Source organism: Chroicocephalus ridibundus, chromosome 4 (genome assembly GCF_963924245.1).
Source record: "Chroicocephalus ridibundus chromosome 4, bChrRid1.1, whole genome shotgun sequence".
NCBI lineage: Eukaryota > Metazoa > Chordata > Aves > Charadriiformes > Laridae > Chroicocephalus > Chroicocephalus ridibundus.
Genome location: NC_086287.1, coordinates 82,250,417 through 82,268,143, shown reverse-complemented (window position 1 = coordinate 82,268,143; position 17,727 = coordinate 82,250,417). Strand labels below are relative to the sequence as shown.

The 17,727-nt window shown below is 42.3% G+C and overlaps 1 protein-coding gene across 13 annotated transcripts in view; it reads right to left on the bottom strand.

Moving 5' to 3' along the window:
* The window catches only part of ZNF536 (zinc finger protein 536), a 352,702-nt gene extending 335,469 nt beyond the window's left edge, over window positions 1-17,233 (bottom strand). For 7 of the 13 annotated variants that reach the window (XM_063334480.1, XM_063334475.1, XM_063334476.1 and 4 more), the window contains exon 1: window positions 16,417-16,922. The gene's annotated coding sequence lies outside the window, so the exon portion shown is untranslated. Of the gene's footprint in view, window positions 1-7,149; window positions 7,191-13,890; window positions 14,024-16,416; window positions 16,923-17,124 lie in introns of those variants that run through there. The other 6 variants (XM_063334486.1, XM_063334478.1, XM_063334487.1 and 3 more) reach the window with 6 other exon arrangements.
* Between the last annotated feature and the right edge of the window lie 494 nt (window positions 17,234-17,727).

Sequence of the window (17,727 nt, the reverse complement as noted above, 5' to 3'; positions counted from 1 at the left end):
AAGGAGAGCTTTCTTGGAATATCACAGGAATGACCGATGCTACGTCCATGAGGAGCACATGGACAAAGCTGACAATTCTTCGGCTCCTTTCTGAAGATAAAATCTTGGTTCCAGTAACTCAATGGTAAAAGTCCACATGATTGAACGGAGCCAAGATTTCTTGTTAGACTATAAAGCCAATAGGGAAAACAGAGGCAAGAATTTTACTTAATCGCTCGTTACACACTTCAATAAGGAGACAGTCTAGTTCTCCTTGTTACTATCAGGGTTCACCTAAGGACACAGGCAGAATTCTTCTCTGTTTTATTTCAAATTGTCTTCGGCACATCTTTCTTTTCTTCCTTTCTTTTAATGGGAGAGCAGAAACCCTGAAATCTGGGGGCTCGCTCAGATTCCATCTTCTCTTGGTGGGTCTGTCACACAGATGAAAACGGACTGCAATTTGCTGCATAACCTATGCTGTGCCCCAAGCTGCAGTAGCACTGCACGGTTTCATGTAAGTGACATGTCACAGTCAATAGCAAGTGTGTCAGCTCACTGACAGGCACACAACGTGCGACACCGTCCTCCAACATGACTCTTCTGCAGCCTCCGCCTCTCGGGGAGAGCGTAAACAAGACTTGGTAGCAAGGAGCGCAGAACAGGCATTTTATGGGTTTTGTCAGTGTTGTGATATGCAGCTGTTTTGGAAAAGTATTACTGCAACCAAGTGTCAAATGTCACTCATGTTTCCACTGTGACTGCGAACATGGTATAGTGCATAAAAACCAACCGTGCTAGTTAAACTATGTAACTCCTGAGCAGTGCCCTCCATTAAACGTAATTGCATTATCTGACAAATAATCAATGTTCAGATGACACTCAAGAGTCCTAACTGCTAATCCTGGGCTAAAACTATCTGATATTTGCCTTCTTTCTGAAGTTTTATACTGTGCCTGTGCTTCAATATCAGCCCCAAAGGAGAAGCAGCATCACAAATAAGGTCCTGGCTTCCAATATGAATTTGCTAATAGTGCCATTAGAGAGATGAAGAACATAATCGGGTTTTGGACAAGAGGGCTCTTAGCCTTTGGTGGGCAGAATGACACAGCACCTTGTTTATATCATTACTTAGAATATTTAGCATGTTAATTTTTTTCATTCTGTTAGGCTTAATTCTTCAATATTTGGTATAGATCTCTTATTTTACCAGGAGTTCCAATGAGAAGGGAAAGTGCAGTGACTTTGATATCAAGGTCTGCAAAGAAAATTAAAATAGCAAATATTAGTTCAGAACAACCTGTGAGAGTGTAAGAGCTATTTTATGTAGCTGTGGACTGCTCTGATTTGAATGCATAGAGCGTAGCATTCTTCTGGGATACAATAAAAGACTTTTCTCCTGTCCTTTCTCTACCTTCCCCATCCTCACTTGGGCCTCCAAGTTGGACCTTCCATGGTCCGCAGACTCTACATCCCTGATGTTCTACCTCACCAACATGGGAGTAAGTAGTGGTATCAAGCTCCTGCCTAAGTCCTGGCCACTCACTATACATATTTGCTATCTTCATCACATGTGTGTGGTGGTACAAAACTCCTTAGGAAGTCCTCTGCCTTCCACGCTTCCTCTCCTGTAGCCAGCAAGGGCCCAGCCAGGCTTCCCTCACAGGACCTGCTTCAGAGACCCAGCTTCGTTAGCTTCAGAGCCAAGAGTGGCCATGGGCGATGGGAATGGCCCTGTCGCTTTGGGTGTCTGAAGTAGTTTTGCTATGGAAAGGAGATGGTGGAACCATCTTTACACCAGACAAGTCTCGGTGTAAAGAACAAGAAAACGAGAAGAGCTTTCCTGCTCTTCACAAAGAAGCAAGGTTCTGTGACGTGAACTTAATTAACGTTTACATGAACGCTGTATTTGTTTATATTTAATCTTTTTCTAAATGTAATTCAAGACCACAGCTATTTTAAAGCATGAAAAGCAAGTCTTCCTTTGAACAACATTTTTAAAAGAACTACTATTCCAGCCAATTTAAAAGACAATTATGAGACCACACATGACTTTTAAAGTCATATGGATTATTGATGTGAGCAACAGAGATTTTTTTTTTTTTTTAAAAGAGGTAACATGGCTCTTTGCAGGTTTTCAAAACACTGCAACACCTAACTCCTAAACTAACAGAATTGTGACCAGAATTTTCCACTGCTTTGGCTTTTCCTAACTTCAGAGGACCTGATTCAGCACAGACTTAAGTACATGCTTTAAACTTGGCATCCAGTTTTAGCAAAACAACTAAGTGCATATTTCAGTACCACTGATTCCACACTAATTTGGGATCAAACGCCACTACAGAAATGCTCAGTATAAGATCAACTGAAGCAGTATAGGTGGAGTTATAATGCTGTACCAGTAAGCTTTTGCGCTGAACAGCTTTAATTGGCATTCTTTACATGTATGTGAACGTCATGTTTATAAAATCTGAAAGAGGGCTCGCAAAACAAATGATAAAGAATCACAAACTATTCACAGCTGAAGGAACATACGATCCTCCCCCCAAACACTAAAAAATTCCTAAAAGCTACAGAAACTTTTGTTAAAATACAGCCTTCCTTAGAATATTTAAACATGCAAACCACAGGAACAAAAGTTTTGAAGACAATAAAAAGATGAGACCATTTTAAAGCTTTCTTATTCTTGTCATATCAGTTTCTCCAAGATAAGTATATTTATTCCCTCTGTAGTTATAAGACAGACATGCAATCATCCTATAAAATACTATAGCATTGTACAGTAATTATTATTATTATTTACATTCTCCTTGTTCCCTAGCCAAATTCTGCTTCTAGAAGGATGGGGCATCTGTGCCCAGGTAATAGGTGTTTCAGTGTGGACTTCAACTGGAGGGCGGCAAAGCCTAATAGAAGAATAGGTACCTGGGTTACCTAATCGAAGGGCTTAAGTGTTGGCAATATCGTTGATAATAAACTAATAAGTTAGAAGAGCCTTCTTCACCTAGATGTCCAGCAATGATTGGACTAAATAAGGGCTGAAGATTGTTTAGAATTAATGTTGTTCACATTTAAATACAAATTATCTTAGTAGGGTTTTGCATATTGATTGTGCACTGCTGTTAAGTCTTCTTATTTCTATAGAAATAAATGATCCCTACTCAATGTATAAAAGCTGTCCTACTACTAAATAATGATCTCAATAGGGGGCAAATCCTAAATGGAAGTAACTGGAGGGGACTAAATTCTACACTCTGCAAGTAGGCGGCCAAGAAACACCTAGGACCCAGAACAAGGTACAAATGACTTCCAAGCCTAGCAGAACATTCAATTAAACGAGGCTAACTTCCATTTTACACAGATGATGCATTCTGAACAGATCTGTACAAAGCACGCACACACCCATCCTAAGAGAGGACAGAATTTAAGAGGCTCCCCCTCCTTTATTTTTTAACTGATTTCCTATTTCAAAAAAGAGGAGATTATGAAAGGAGGAAAAGTTGTCTTCAAATCCAGCTTGAAAAGGCATGTGCAATACTCCTCCTCACTTTATCTGCCAGCCCTGTTTCTCCTGACAACATGCTTCCCTAGCACTGTGGCAACACACAGGGAGACCCTGAGAAAATTTTCTGTAGTCAGACTTCTGCTCTGGTACATATACATGTAGCTGGAAGCGTGCTGAAAGCCAGTGCTTCTCCTTTGGTTTGCTCTATTTTTTTCAGCTCCACCACCAGCATCAGAGAGAAAGGTGGAGAGATTTTTGGCACGTTAAAAAAATATTCAAGGGTATTTTCATGAACAAATCAGAAACTATAAAACTGTACTGTGATTTTTTTAAAGTAATAAAACATTTGCTCCAGAATAAATATAATTAAACCAAGAATAAAAGTACAATTAGTAAGAGATATATGATGTGTCATAACAACTAGCAACAATAAAAACCGTCTGAGGACTTATTTGTAAATCTGTATTTGTAAAGGAACAACATAAAAAAAGAGGGGCTTTCACTCTGATAGGTAGTATTTTATTTGACTCAAATATATGAAACACGTCTTCAAAAGCCCAATCTTCCAACAGAAAATCTCGTCAAAGCAAAGCATACCCAGAAACATAGTCCCTGTCTGATTAAAAACATCAATATCTTCTGAAAAAGGTACATGAACAAATGTCTCGCAGTTGAAGAATATGGACTAGCCAGACTCTTTTTACAGGGGCATCAAATCTACTTTAGATCTTCAGACCAGCTACAGAGCAATGAAAACTGTGCTACATTACAGACTCTACATGTGTAAACAGTTTTCAAATCCAGCTGTTTTTATTAAAAATGTAAATCATAAATCGCAATGCCTTTCCCAATGTCACAGAAAACGTCTGCATGATAATTTGTTTCTTTCCACAACAGAAGTTATCTCATCAAATGCAAGTTATGTCTAACTTCATGGTGGATGTGAATTCACTGCTAAAGTTGTATTCAGTAAGTAAAAGGTTAATAGTGTGAAGTCAATGAGTTAGTATCATGACATGTGAAGTAGCCCATCAACAGTTGGTGTTTGAAAGAGGCTAGGATATCATATTTATAAAGCACTACTTTTTTTGCTTGTGTGATGATGACTTCACCTATAAGCAAGCTAAATTTGACTCATCCACCTCACACCTGAAAACGAGATACTGAATCATTGACAGCTATGGACTCATTCATTACAACCGTCATTAAGGTCTTCAATTAGCAAACTCAGTGGTGAATGTTGATCATAAAAGCACTGAAAAAGTATTTGCAAGCTTGGGCCCTGTGAAATTCACGATTCCCTAAGAGAAAGACTTTCGCTTTTCAAAGGGTATCCAAGGGTCCCCACTTCTCATCTATAGGTTTGTGGTGGCAACGGAATGAAGGCAGAACATCAGGCAGTGGGGGAAACGGGAGAGGGAGGGAAGCTCTGGGTGCTTAAGACCCCTCTGTTATTAGCGGCAGAAGCCCCCTGGAGAGGTGCAATGCCTCCTCAGACTGCCTGAGTCTGTATATCCATAAAGCAGCCATCAACAGCCACAAATTTGTGCCGTCCCCAGAATAACTCTTTGCCACTTACACTGTAAGGCAAAATAAATTAAAATCCAAACTAAGTCAACCCTTATTACAAACATCTTTTTAAAAAGAATTTAAGACTCTTCATGCAAAGGGTAACGGTCAGCCAATATTTTACTCCCATGAATTTGGTATGGTTAACCTCCCAAGCATCTGATTTTATACATTCTTCATGGGTAAAATTTCTATGGGTGCCAGCAGCAGTAAAGGTATATAAGGCTTGCAGACATATCCCCAAATCCACCGCAGCTGTAGGAAGAAATCTCACAGCATTGCTAGCTCAGAGATAACTCAGACCAGTTATAAATGGTTAAGATGGTTTAACCCAACTACAATAGGTATTCACACACAGGTTAAGGGTCTGACCTCAGACCTTTGAAAGTCAACAACAAGGTGCTCATGGTTTTCCATGGACTTTGAACCCGCTTCTAAGAAATATTCTGGCTAGCATTTTTTGTACTGTTATGACAGAGAGTAGTATCTTGTCTATACCTTACAAGTATATATAAAAAACAAAAGATCAAATTAGAGAAACACCATTGATGTAGCTTAGATCTTGTAAAAATCAAAGTTGCACAAAAACTGAAGACCAATAAAAATGTTTCCATGATTCTTTTTTTAATCCCATTGAAAACAATTTTTCGTTGTAAACATTTGTGCTAGCCAAGCACTGCAGCATTGTGCAACTGCATGACAGCCAAAGAGAAACTGATGAAAAGCTGACTAGATTGATTTCATTTTTCCAACCGGAGTGAAATACGTAAAAGGAAATAACAAAATGGTGAAGTTATTTTTATATATAAAAAATGTTCGCATTTAATAAACTCACATGGAAACTGCACAGCCAATGGTAACTACTTTTGAAATGTATCTACAGATCCCTTCAGTTCTGCATGGAAACGAAGGCAATGGTGGGTTCCTGCAGCACCTTTCCCCCTCCTTCAGGGCCACAGGAACATGCTCTCTGCTGGAGGAGTCAGATCCGAGCCTGCCCAAACTTCGTATCACCCATTCCCTCTCCCCCCTGTGACCTCCCAGGTTTCTGTGTAGAAGTCTGGCAGGGGGTTACTACTGGAACTCAGAGCTATATTTATTCCCTTGGCTCCCATCCATCACTGTTGCAGAGCAGCCAGAAGGGGAACCAACCAATACAGCATGGGATCTGCCAGAGTTGTGCTGCCAGAGAAGTTAAGAATGAAAGACAGAGGAGACAGAAGCTATCAAAATGAGTATTTCTGTCTCTAAGAAAAGAAGGGTTTCCTCCCTCTTCTACAGATTAAGACATTTTTTTCTCTCCTTTCTAAGAAATCCCAACAGAGAAGCCTGACAGTTCCATAGGTCTTTTACATCTCACTTTGAGTTTCTTCATGAGGCAAGGAGCGCTAACAATACAGTATCCCTTGCACCTCTAAGGCATTTGCTGGCATTTACACGGCATTTCTCTCACCTCCCCTCTACCAGACAGAGCGCTATCCACAAGCCCTGCAGTGTACGCAGGTCCAAGGTGCTTGCAGTGGAAGGGTCTAACCCTGCAGCCATTGCACCTCCTACAGCTAGACGCTCAGGGGTACATAGGAATCAGTTAATCAGTTCTGGTCAAACAGATAATCCACTGAACAAAACAATGACAATAAAATTCCATTTTGAGATGAAAATTCTTTGGATTGTCAAGATGTGCCCCATCACCAACTGACCTTTCTAATCATTGGATTATGAACTTTATGAGAACGGTATAAAGCTGAGTAAGGAACAATTTTCCCATATCACAAATACTTTGAAGATTGCAGAATTTACTCTTGTTCCCCACTGGGACTAACCTGATACCTTTCACAACTTTTCAAAACGAAGAGATAGCAAGGCAACATTAAGAAGGTGAATGCTCTCACCACATCATACTCAGCGGTGCAGGACTCTACAGCAACCAAATTGGACCCAGTCTCCCACAGCACACTTGACTGCTCAAGCCAAGAGCCAGTCCTCTTCTGACCCAATGAATAAATAAGTGATTATTTAAACTGAAATAGCCTGGAGCAGGAACTTAAAAAGACCCACCCTAGAAGAGCCAAAGTTATGGTCATTAGAGCACTCACCTGGGATGTAAGAAACTTGATTTGAAGAAGCTGATTCAAATCAGATTGAGAGGAAGGATCTGAATCCAGCTCTCCAGTGACCCAGGTGCATTTCATAATCACCAGTCCATAATGAAGTGCAGAAATGCAACTCTTTCATTTTGAGCAGAAATTCAATTCTGGACCTGAGAAATCCTTCGAAGATGCAGCATGTTGATGCAAACTAATGAACTAGCATTTTTCAAATGCAGTAAGAAAATTCCAGCTAGTTCTGGACAGAAACTACACTTCTATATTTGGAAAGCACCTAACATGCCAAAGACACTACCAAAACAAGTAACAGATTTAAATTCTAATCCAGAAGCAGTTGTGGATTTCCTACTGCTCATTTACCTAATAGCATGTCTATTTATCACATACACATGCCTATAGCTTTGTGTATTCAAGTAAAAGAAAGATGCTTGAACATTTGTTCTTTAAAACAATGAAGAATATTTTAAAATATCTGAGCTATTTTAGAAGAAATTTTATGGTAAAATGCAAAGAAGGGAGTAGTTACAGCAGGAGAGTTTTGTTAGCTGGTATTATGGTACTAATAAAGATGCTGGGTTACCTTCTATTAGTTATTTTATTAGCCCTAAAAAGAATTACACTCCTATGGCAATATCTCAATGAATCAACGAAGAAGAGATCCCTTAAAAAGGCAATAAATAGTCGGTTTATTATACATTTCAATTTTGGGTAGCCTATAACCTTTGCATTTTTCAAACTCTAAAGGTTGGATTTCTTTTTGTACTTGAAATAATGAAACAAGAAAATAATTAATCAGGATCTCTTTTTGAGAACATCAGGCTTTGCACCAAGTTTACAAACAGTGGAGTTACAAAATGTATTTATAGTGAAACTAGGAATCACATGAAACTTACCTGGTATGCGAGGGAAATTTTACCGACTGACTCAGTCCTACTCCAACTGAAATAAGAGGAACAGAATGGGATCCCAAAAATCACATCAAAATCAACCAAAATTTTGCTAACCTTTATGCACTTTCCCCTGAGAAGAGAGACACGTCATTCTTCTCAAAAATTTGGGATATATTCCAACAAAACAAAGGTTCAATGAAAAGCGACTTGTAGCAGCAGTTTCAAAACTAGTGTTGCTTTCCAACATCAAGTCAACCCTTGACATTCAAAAAACTTAGAAGTCATCAAACGGACTGAAACCCATGAAAATGTTCATGCAAACCCTTGAGAAATAATAATAAAAAATAAAAAAAAAACAAAGAAAGCCTACATGCAGGTTTTTTTTCAGAACTGTTCCAGCACTGATATGGTTGAACCACAGCAAACACCTATCAAAAATCCCTGGCCACTATAGTAGAAGGCAGTTTCCTCTTCTCCTGTCAATTATAAACTAATGCCAGAGAAAGCAACACTTCTGCCTAATTCACTCAATTGACATTTCACTGTCACCTCACTTCCTCAAATAAAACTGGTGCCAAACCAAAATTTTGCACTGCCCTGTTTTAATATTTCTATGGACCTCTGAAGAAAAAAACATGTGTAGATCTAGAGACCCAATGTTAACAAACACATATGAAAATAAAATGTAACCATCCATGCAGAGCTATCAAAAGAAATGTTAGGAAATTAACATCCAGCCCACCATGTTAGCCTTTGTTAATAGAAACCTGACTTTACACCTCCTTGCTTTCTTCACCCCAGCTCTCATATGTTCTTTCTTGAGAAACAAACCTAGGCTTCCCTTGAACTCATTTATCCTTTCCTTGCTGGTAATTTATTCCATATGTTTATTATCCTTTGCATGAAGTAATTCTGAGTTCCCTATTTACCCATGCTTTTCTGAATTTTAGATTAAAGGGACCTATCTATATCTATCTATACCTACCATTGGTATTCCCATGACAAGATTGATGGTAACAATGTCTGCACAAATCTACGGAGACCAACTTATGAGAGTGAAATAAAACAACGTTAATAGAATATGCTATCATTTAGAAAAATAAAAGTAAGGCCAGCCTGACAACGTAGCACAATGCTATCACGTGGGTTACCAGGGCTAATTCCCAGATCAGCAGGGGCCAGGACTACGGAGGAAGCAATACACATAGCCCTGTTGTGACCTAGTAGACTGTGGTACTTGATAGCAACCCCTTTGTAGCATCAATGAGCTCAACAGGGCCCACATCCTCCTCACAAAGAACCACAGTGACTGCAGCAGAATATCCCAAAGGCATAAAAAAGGAGGGAAAGTTTGTAACAGTGCTTATCACAGTTAAAAAAAAAAAAAAAAAACCAACATAAAAGCAACTATAACGAAATTCACATTAAGGCTGAAACAAGCTTATTATAAAAGGAAGAATCAGGACTGCTATTTATCCCTTTGCACCATGATACTATGACCCATTTGAGGTTGATGGGAAGGAAGGCTCCCTGCGACACCCCTGGCTGCCCCGAGGCAGAGCAGGAGCCATGGGCAGACCCCGCCAGCCAACCTCCCCTGTGCCTCTACTCAGGCCATGGGGCTGAAAGTCAGTTTATGCTCTACTTTTTCTTCCCTTCTCTTGCTTCTCCTGTTCACAAAACCGAGGCAGGGCCAAATTTTCCCAAGTAGCCCTTCCCCGGCACTGCGGATAGCTCACTTGGGATAACCTCTGCCTGATCTCTGCTGACTTCCACCCTCCCAGCAGGCACTCGCTCCCTCTGGAAGTCTGAGATGCCTACAGCTGGACAGCTTAACACTAATGCATCAAAAACGAGCAGCTGATCTGAAGAAGCTAGCTCTGCCGCTTGCCCCACACTATGGGAGTGCTATCGAAGCCATCGTCATTATATTCAGGCACTGCTACCTGCAGAACTCTCTGTTAATGACCTACTACGATAGGCAGCGCTGCTTTTTTCGTAACATGGCAAATACTTGTAAGGAATTACCTAATTTTGCTTTTGGTTATACGAGTATCAAATACTGCAGTGCACAATGGAGAAAAGAAGAGATACTGAGGCTGCTGTAGCTATTTTAGTTCTGTTTTCTTGATCTGTGTTTAAAAGACAGTCAGATTATAACAAAATTGTTTGTCTTTAATATAGTTCAACTTGACCTGATGAACCCATCTCTTTAGAAAACAATCTCACACGGAGTACTTAGATTAAGACCTCTAAAAAACAGCAACTTCAAAATACTTTCAAGGCCCCATCTTACAATTTTTAAAAAACACAGACAACTAGGCTAATTATAATTACTCCTCTATAATTCTTTTGCTTTTTTGATGCATCTGGTTATCTAGCAAGATGCACCTGAAAATTAGAGCAAATTTAAATATAAGGGAAAGGTGCCAAATTCAGAATAGTGGAAGAATCTTCCCTCTGGGAGCGTGTTTAGTCACAGCGTTGGTGCAGTTGGGCAGAGGCAACCAAAATTCCCCCTTGCTACCCTATTCCCGTGACTCTTTCCTGATCTGGATCTCTGCTACCTCTGAAAAGATCCTTCAAATCTCTCACTCAGTGCTTGGCTTCATTGCTTAACCTGCCAATAGGAGTGAAAATCTCACAGCAGTTATCGTGATCCACTCAGATTTAGACAGACACTACTCGGTTATTTCACGTTAAGCAACAAACATCCATCAGACCATTACAATTTTCACTTGTTTCTATCCAAGGCCAGATTCTGATCAGTGACTTGGTCATAAAAAGTTCATCCTCTGTATTCAGCCACACAACTGGAAGCTAGAACCGCACGTCCGTACAATAACCCTAACATCATCCAATTAAGCATCTCAGAATTATTTGACTTTTACATTTTTTCTTTCAGTAGCTCATCCTTTTTTCCTCTTCTGCGAACATCTGTGCCCGGAGTGTCTTCACTACAGAAATTTGGATTTCCATCTACGGTTGCCAGAAATAAGTTTATTAATGTTTCTATAAAAGAAAGAATACGTATTCTATTTTTTCATCTATGTTCTCCTTCCCTGAATCCAAATTGCTTGCACCTCTGAAACAGACACATAAAATGCCTCAAAAAAAGATAGGGTAAAGAATAAGGCAAAAAATGCAAGGTGTGAATGAGAAGACAGAAAAATGGCTTTTCAAGATCGTACTGCTTTTAGCATTTTGAAGAGCCGATATACATCTATTCAGGTATCTGAGAGAAATTCAGAGATTAAAATTTAAATTTACTTACAAATTCTATTAAAACACACTAAATCAGAAGATACTAAAAAGCTTTAATTGTCCTCATTCAAACCAGAAAAATAAATCTATTTATGGCTTTCTTTTTCATTTTTTATAAAGTTCATATAAATCCATGAGCTTTTTTTATGCCCCTTTTTTTCTTTTTTTAAGTCAAGGCACTCTAAAAACACCTGTGCAATTCAAAGTCAACTTTAAGCAAAAATCAACATTTGGAAAAATGACTTCTACTGATTTTCCTACACTTGATGAAACTCGTGCTTCCCAGGGAATAAGCACAGCCTATTTTAAAGGACTAGTTGATTTTCTACGTCCGTTCTAATGCAAATCTCTTTGGTCACCTAAGGCTCCCATGGTGGGTAAACAACCTAATGTGTCAGCTTTCTGTACTGAAGATCACAATTTCTGATCTCAGCACTGTCTTCATTGCTGCAAGCAAAACAGTGGTACTGATGTTGCAACTTCCAGGCTACTCTCTTCTGATAATGAATGGGTTGGGTTATTGGCCTCTAGCATGGACAAAAATATGACAATCAGCCGCTTCATTGTATAAAAGTCTACAGTGAAGACAGTGCCAGACAACTTGCTGAGTATTAGAGCTCAAATATGTTCAGAAGTCAAAAAGCCCGTAGGACAATTCCTTTTGCTTCTTTACAATTGATAAAGTCATAGTCAATTTATTAGAAGTGTTTTAATACAGTATTTCCATCGTAGCAACTTGTATCTTCAGGAACTCATTTGCAAAACACAGCTTTAGCATGCAAATATTTTAGATACATTCCCTGCAAATGCAATAGAGAGACTAACCTTTCTTACATCTGCAGTTGTTAATTGTCATCATTTGAACAGCAAATGAAAACAAAGTTTGAGCCACTGGCACTTTTAAAAAAAATCACATTAAATCTCATTTACCTGCAGTGATAGAAATTCAAATCACAAGCAAAATCCGAAGACAGAGCAGATATGACAAAGTGCACCCAATTGCAGGGTTTAGCAACTGTACCAAGACTCTCTTCTAGTGCACGTTCTGAAAAGCAATCGATTCTCTAAGCACTTGTTACCAAACTGGAGCCATTTTCTTTCTACAACATTCTGAAAACTTTAAACAACTCATTTATAATTCTTTTCTTCAAAAGATTAACAGCACATCCACTAGAAGATGAATTAAAAATAAAATTTAAAAAAAGGATAGCAGAAAGGGAAAAACAGAACAGACTAGGACAAACATCTCAAGATATTTACAAATATTTTTATAATGACTAGAAATCGTAGAGCCCTCTTTAGCTGTCTAACTTTAAAAAAAAAAATAACAACAAAAAAAAAACCAAACAAGCCAAAAAATGCATCAGCTGTTGACTGAACACAGGGCCTGACTTTCAAAGCTGCTGAGCACCCACAACTCCATCTGAAGTCAGTGGAAGTGATGAGCGCTCAGCAGCTCTGCAAATCAGGCCCAAACTGTACAGGGGTGTACCAGCAGCGCAGCAGAAGTGTTATTTAGGGAAGGGGATTTGTTGCAGAAACGAGGAGGTTCAAAGTAATCTGTCAAGGAAGTGCTGCTAGATTCATGAGTCGTAAAGCTAGCTAGCTCTCATCTATGGGAAAAAAGTTAATTCATAGGGCTCATAGGGCTTGCATTTGTCAAGGAGCAGGACGTCAATGCTATCATTATCAGGCAAATCAGCCAGGCGTTTAATGGTAGAATCAGGAGACATTTGCTCTCCACTATCAGAATGACATCATAACTAAAGCAGCCTTTGGCGAGGGGGGAGAGCCGGGGCAAGGCTTGGGCTGCACGCAGACTTTGCACTTCTGCTCAGCTCGCACCACCGATCGCTGCTCCCCTTCCCCAGGAGGCGACGCTTTCAGCTGCCTTCGCTCCACAACTTTGTCCTCGCAGCATCTGAAACACCAGCATCTGATTTTCCAAAATACTTTTAAACCTGCCAGATCCAAAACTGCGATATTCTAAGCCAGACACTCGGTTAGGAGGAGATAGTTTTTACATAGAATCCACAAATTCACTCTAAAAATTTCTGGCATTTTTAATTGCTTCAGTCTTCTTCGTCCTCCATCGAATGGGGGACACACACACATTAAAAAACTAGTTGCCTCTATGATTTAAGAAGTAACAGCTTAGTTAACTAAGTCGATTTTTAGGCGCACACAAACACATACACACACAATCTCTGAATATTCTGTACTATTTAGTGATCATCTATTCAATGATCAGAAACATAACAGCAATACACATTTCCCTTCCACAGTAGCTGTAATTATACAACTCAAACAGCACAAATTACAAACTGTTAATCTATTTTTTTTTTCAAAATATCACTACAGGTACGCAGGCACGGTACAAAAGCCTCACCTTGTATAAGAACTGTGAGGGAAAAAGTTATGAAAGCAGACAGAAAACCTAAAATCCCTGAGGCTACAAAAAAATCCCGCTATTGAGAAATAACCCAAGAGACCACATAGGGAATGTACAGCTTTCAGAAGCACTTCTCATCTTATTTGCACTTAACCTATTGATGTACTTATGCAGGTCACTTACTTTTCGGATATGTTTGAACCCTTTATAATCATGCAGATCGCCGCGGTTTTCACTTGGGCTTTTGTTTTTTTGGTTTGGTTTGGTTTTTTGCAAACAAGTTTCATTTAAAAAAGATCCAATTATGCAAATCTGCTCCCGGATAGGTAGTGAATATTCAATATGACGGTGATACTGTAATACTTCAATGCAACGCACTGTACTGGACAGATTTATGAGGCAACGTCACTACTACGCTCTGGTCCTCGCTGAAGCATCTTGAAGTTAATTAAAGCTGCAATGTCCACTTTTCCAGCCACCCTCCTCATTCAGGTTTACTATTTCAACATCAAACCAGTAAGGGGGCCTCCCCCCTCTCCGTACATTTAAGCAGCCTTCCACAGTCAATGAACAATGAACAAAGATTCGAGTGATAGGAAGGGGGGGAGAGAAAAAAATCTCCACAGGAATAATCGAATCCGGTTTAAACAAGTAAAAATATAGTTTCTAATATTAAACTAGAAAAGAAAACATTCTTCTCCAAGCGAACGTGCAGAGGCGCTTAGCCAACCCCTTCAGAAAGGGTCTAAAAGCAGCCAGTCCTTTTTATTTCGAGCAGTGAATGAGCCCAAACAAGGCTTCTAAACTTAATTATGACACTTAAAATAGTCTTTTTCCACATAAGCGGGGAGGCTCGCCGCTGCTATCTGTATCAACCGGTCAAATCAGCTCAGCAAACACGGCCCCTGTTGGATTTATTTTAAACTGCACGGGCGGGGGGGGGGGGGAAATGCACAGCCCCGCCGAGCGCTCCAGCCGCGGGCGGCCGGGCAGCCGCACCCGCCCCGCCGGGCCCGCACCCCGCGCCTGCCCCGCGCCCGCGGAGCGCCGCCGCTCCGCTCCGCACCGGGCCCCACCGCGCCGCCGCTCCCCCGGCCCGGTGGCGGCTGAAGTGAAAACGAAGGGATCTGACAAATCACGTCTCCGCCTCGACACGGTATCAGACACGGCCATATCCGCCGCACGCACCCCGAAACAATGCCCGCCGCGCAGGCAGGCGGCGGTCGGAGCCCTCCCCGCCGCGCCCGCCCCGGCCGCCGGCACCCACGGCCCCCGCGGGGCTCCGCGCAGGCGGAGGGCGGCCCCGGCCCCGCCGCCGCGACGGGGGACGCCGGCAAGTAACTTTTCGGATGGAGCCCGTGCGAGCCGCCCCGCGGGAGCCGCGGACCCTCCGGAAAAAAAAAAAAAAAAAAAAAAAAAAAAGCGCAAATCTTCGCGACCTTTTATTTTCCGTTAAAGTTCGCGGGCGGCACCGCTCCCCCAGCCCCTCTCCCCCCCGCGCAGACACGCACACGCACATATATATTAATTATTTGCAAAACTGCAACAGATGGGCGCATTAAAATCTGGATTCTTTCCTACACAGCATCAAAGAATCTCTCCTTCCCCCCCCCGCCCCGCTAATCCTGCCGCCGGCCCGGTGTCGTCCCCCCCCCCACCTCCCCGGCACCGCAGCCCCCCGCGCAGAAGAGCGAGGCCGCTGCCCCCCGCAGGCAGCGGCGCCCCCGCGCCCCTCCGCGCCCGCGCACAGCGCGCCGCCGGGAAGGGGATGCTCTCCCCCCCCCCCGGGGATTGCCATTTAAGTTTCCTCCTTAACCTGTTACTTTCTCCGGGCGCTGACAAAAGCCCCGGCGGCGGGCTGGCAGGTGCCTCCCCGCTCCCCGCGGCGCCGCCGGGCGCACTCCGCTCCCCCCAGAAAGGGCTGAGACCTGGCCTGACATTTAGTGCCTACTTGAATGTCACAACGCTCCTCGCAGCATTATGCACGGCTCCTATTCATAAGAGGTCGATTAGAGCACAAAATGGCAGGTCTCTTAGGCACTTGAATCTCACAAGTTTGACACATGGTATGCATCAGCTAACTTTGATTAAAAAAAAAAGGGGGGGGGGAGTTTACAAATTACACCACGATTAGCCGGGATCCTAAGGGGGGAGGGAAGGGGGGGGGGGGGGGGCACGTTTAAAGTCACTTCAGCAAAGTTTGCTCCGCAGCAAGCCTTTAAAACAAAAAGTTTCTGGGCAACTTAAGGGCAGGGTCGGTGCGGGCTGGGGCCGGCGGGCGGGCGGGCAGCCCCCGGGCAGCGCCGCGGCCGCCGCCGCCGCTCGCCTCCCCTCGCCTCGCCGCGCCTCGCCTCGCCCGCCCGCTCCTTTTTTGTAAAGTAACGGTTTTAAAAGAAACGAGAGAGAGAGAAAGAGGAAAAACGTAGGGTTTTCTTCAGGCTAAGTTCTATAGCGCCATTCAATGGCTTCTCCGCTCCTTTCATTATTTTCTGCTTTTCCCCTGACAGCCCTGCTTGCAAACGTCACTGCTATGGATATTTAATTATACTGTATTTTTTTAATCACGGTGGAAAACGCAGGCCCCATTGCGATGATTAAAAAGAAATAAAAAAAAAAAACATACTCCGGACTGACTTTGGAGCCTCTTTGATGGCTCACGGGAGCCTCCCGGATCCTCAAAAACCCCCTTTTTACCTTTGTCTTTCTTACCTTAAAATTTAAAGCAAAGCGTAGAAGAAACTCCCGCACGTAAACGGAGCGTTGTAAAAGATTGTGTTCAATGAATAATGAAGCATGTCCACATGATTGACTTGATCATTTTCTTGTGCGGAGGGGGAAAAGTGCGGCGCGGGGCTGCCGCGGCCGCCCGCTCCGGGTAGCCCTCCCAACTGCTTCCAGCACATCCCGAGCAAAGAGCGCTTTATTTTAATCTGTCTCTTTTCAGAATAACCCCCTTCATTGATACTGATCACCCAACATCACAAGACATCCCCATCTCTCAGCGTGGACTCCCCCTATCTGGTAGGTGAAATGCATTGTACCATTAAAAAAGCACTCCATTGTCGTCTTGGCATAATTCACAGCAACTAGATAGGTCTTGCGGCATTTAGCTTTGATGAGCCAAAAGCTGAACCCTTGATATAATAATCTACAAAGAATGGTCTGTGATCGTCCATTTTTTCTCCCTGTCTAGCAACTAAGAAACCATTTAACACGGCGCAGCTTGGTCGTGACCTTGAGCCCGTGTAAACACCCCGAGGAGCCCGCGCCGCTCCGCAGCCCCACGGCCAGCGCCGCTGCCCGCGCCCCGCGCAGCCCCCGCGCCCGCGCAGCCCCCGCGCCCGCGCCCCGCCGCCCCCCGCAAACGCCGCCGAGCCCCCGGGGGCAGCGCCGGGCTCCACAAAGCCCCCTTCTTACCTGCTCCCGAAACTATGCAAAGTCTGCTGCTCCTGGAAAAAAAAAAACTCCCGGGGAAACCTTGGTGGACAGGGGGACCGGAGCATCAGTCACCGCTCCGGCGTTTAAGAGAAGTAATCAGCGATAAAGTGACGTTGATCTGCACTGTAACCTTGTGGCGTATTTAATGTAAATAAGCCAGTTATGTTGCCAATCGCATGCATACAAACACATAAAGGTCCTCAGCGTTGCATTTTGATTCTTTCCATTAGAGCCGACTTTATTTACATACACTATTTAGGGGATCATGATAATTCTAAAACAATACTAGTGCCAAATGATTATGAAAATATGATTTTAATTAATCACGTAGTAGGCAAGGAAATTAGCATACGGTAATTAAACTTAGAGAAAAACGTCATGGAGGTTCTCTGCCTTATGGGTTCGGAATAATCATTAAACGATGGGTTTTCAGGACTTAATTATCAAACAAATAACTTTTTTAAAGCAACTTTACAAGGTTTATCCGCAGGGCAACGATTTAGTAAATAATATATAACCAAGCAAACAAGGTGCAAATGTGACTGGTGAAATAGGTTGTGTTTCTACAAAGCAGAAACGGAG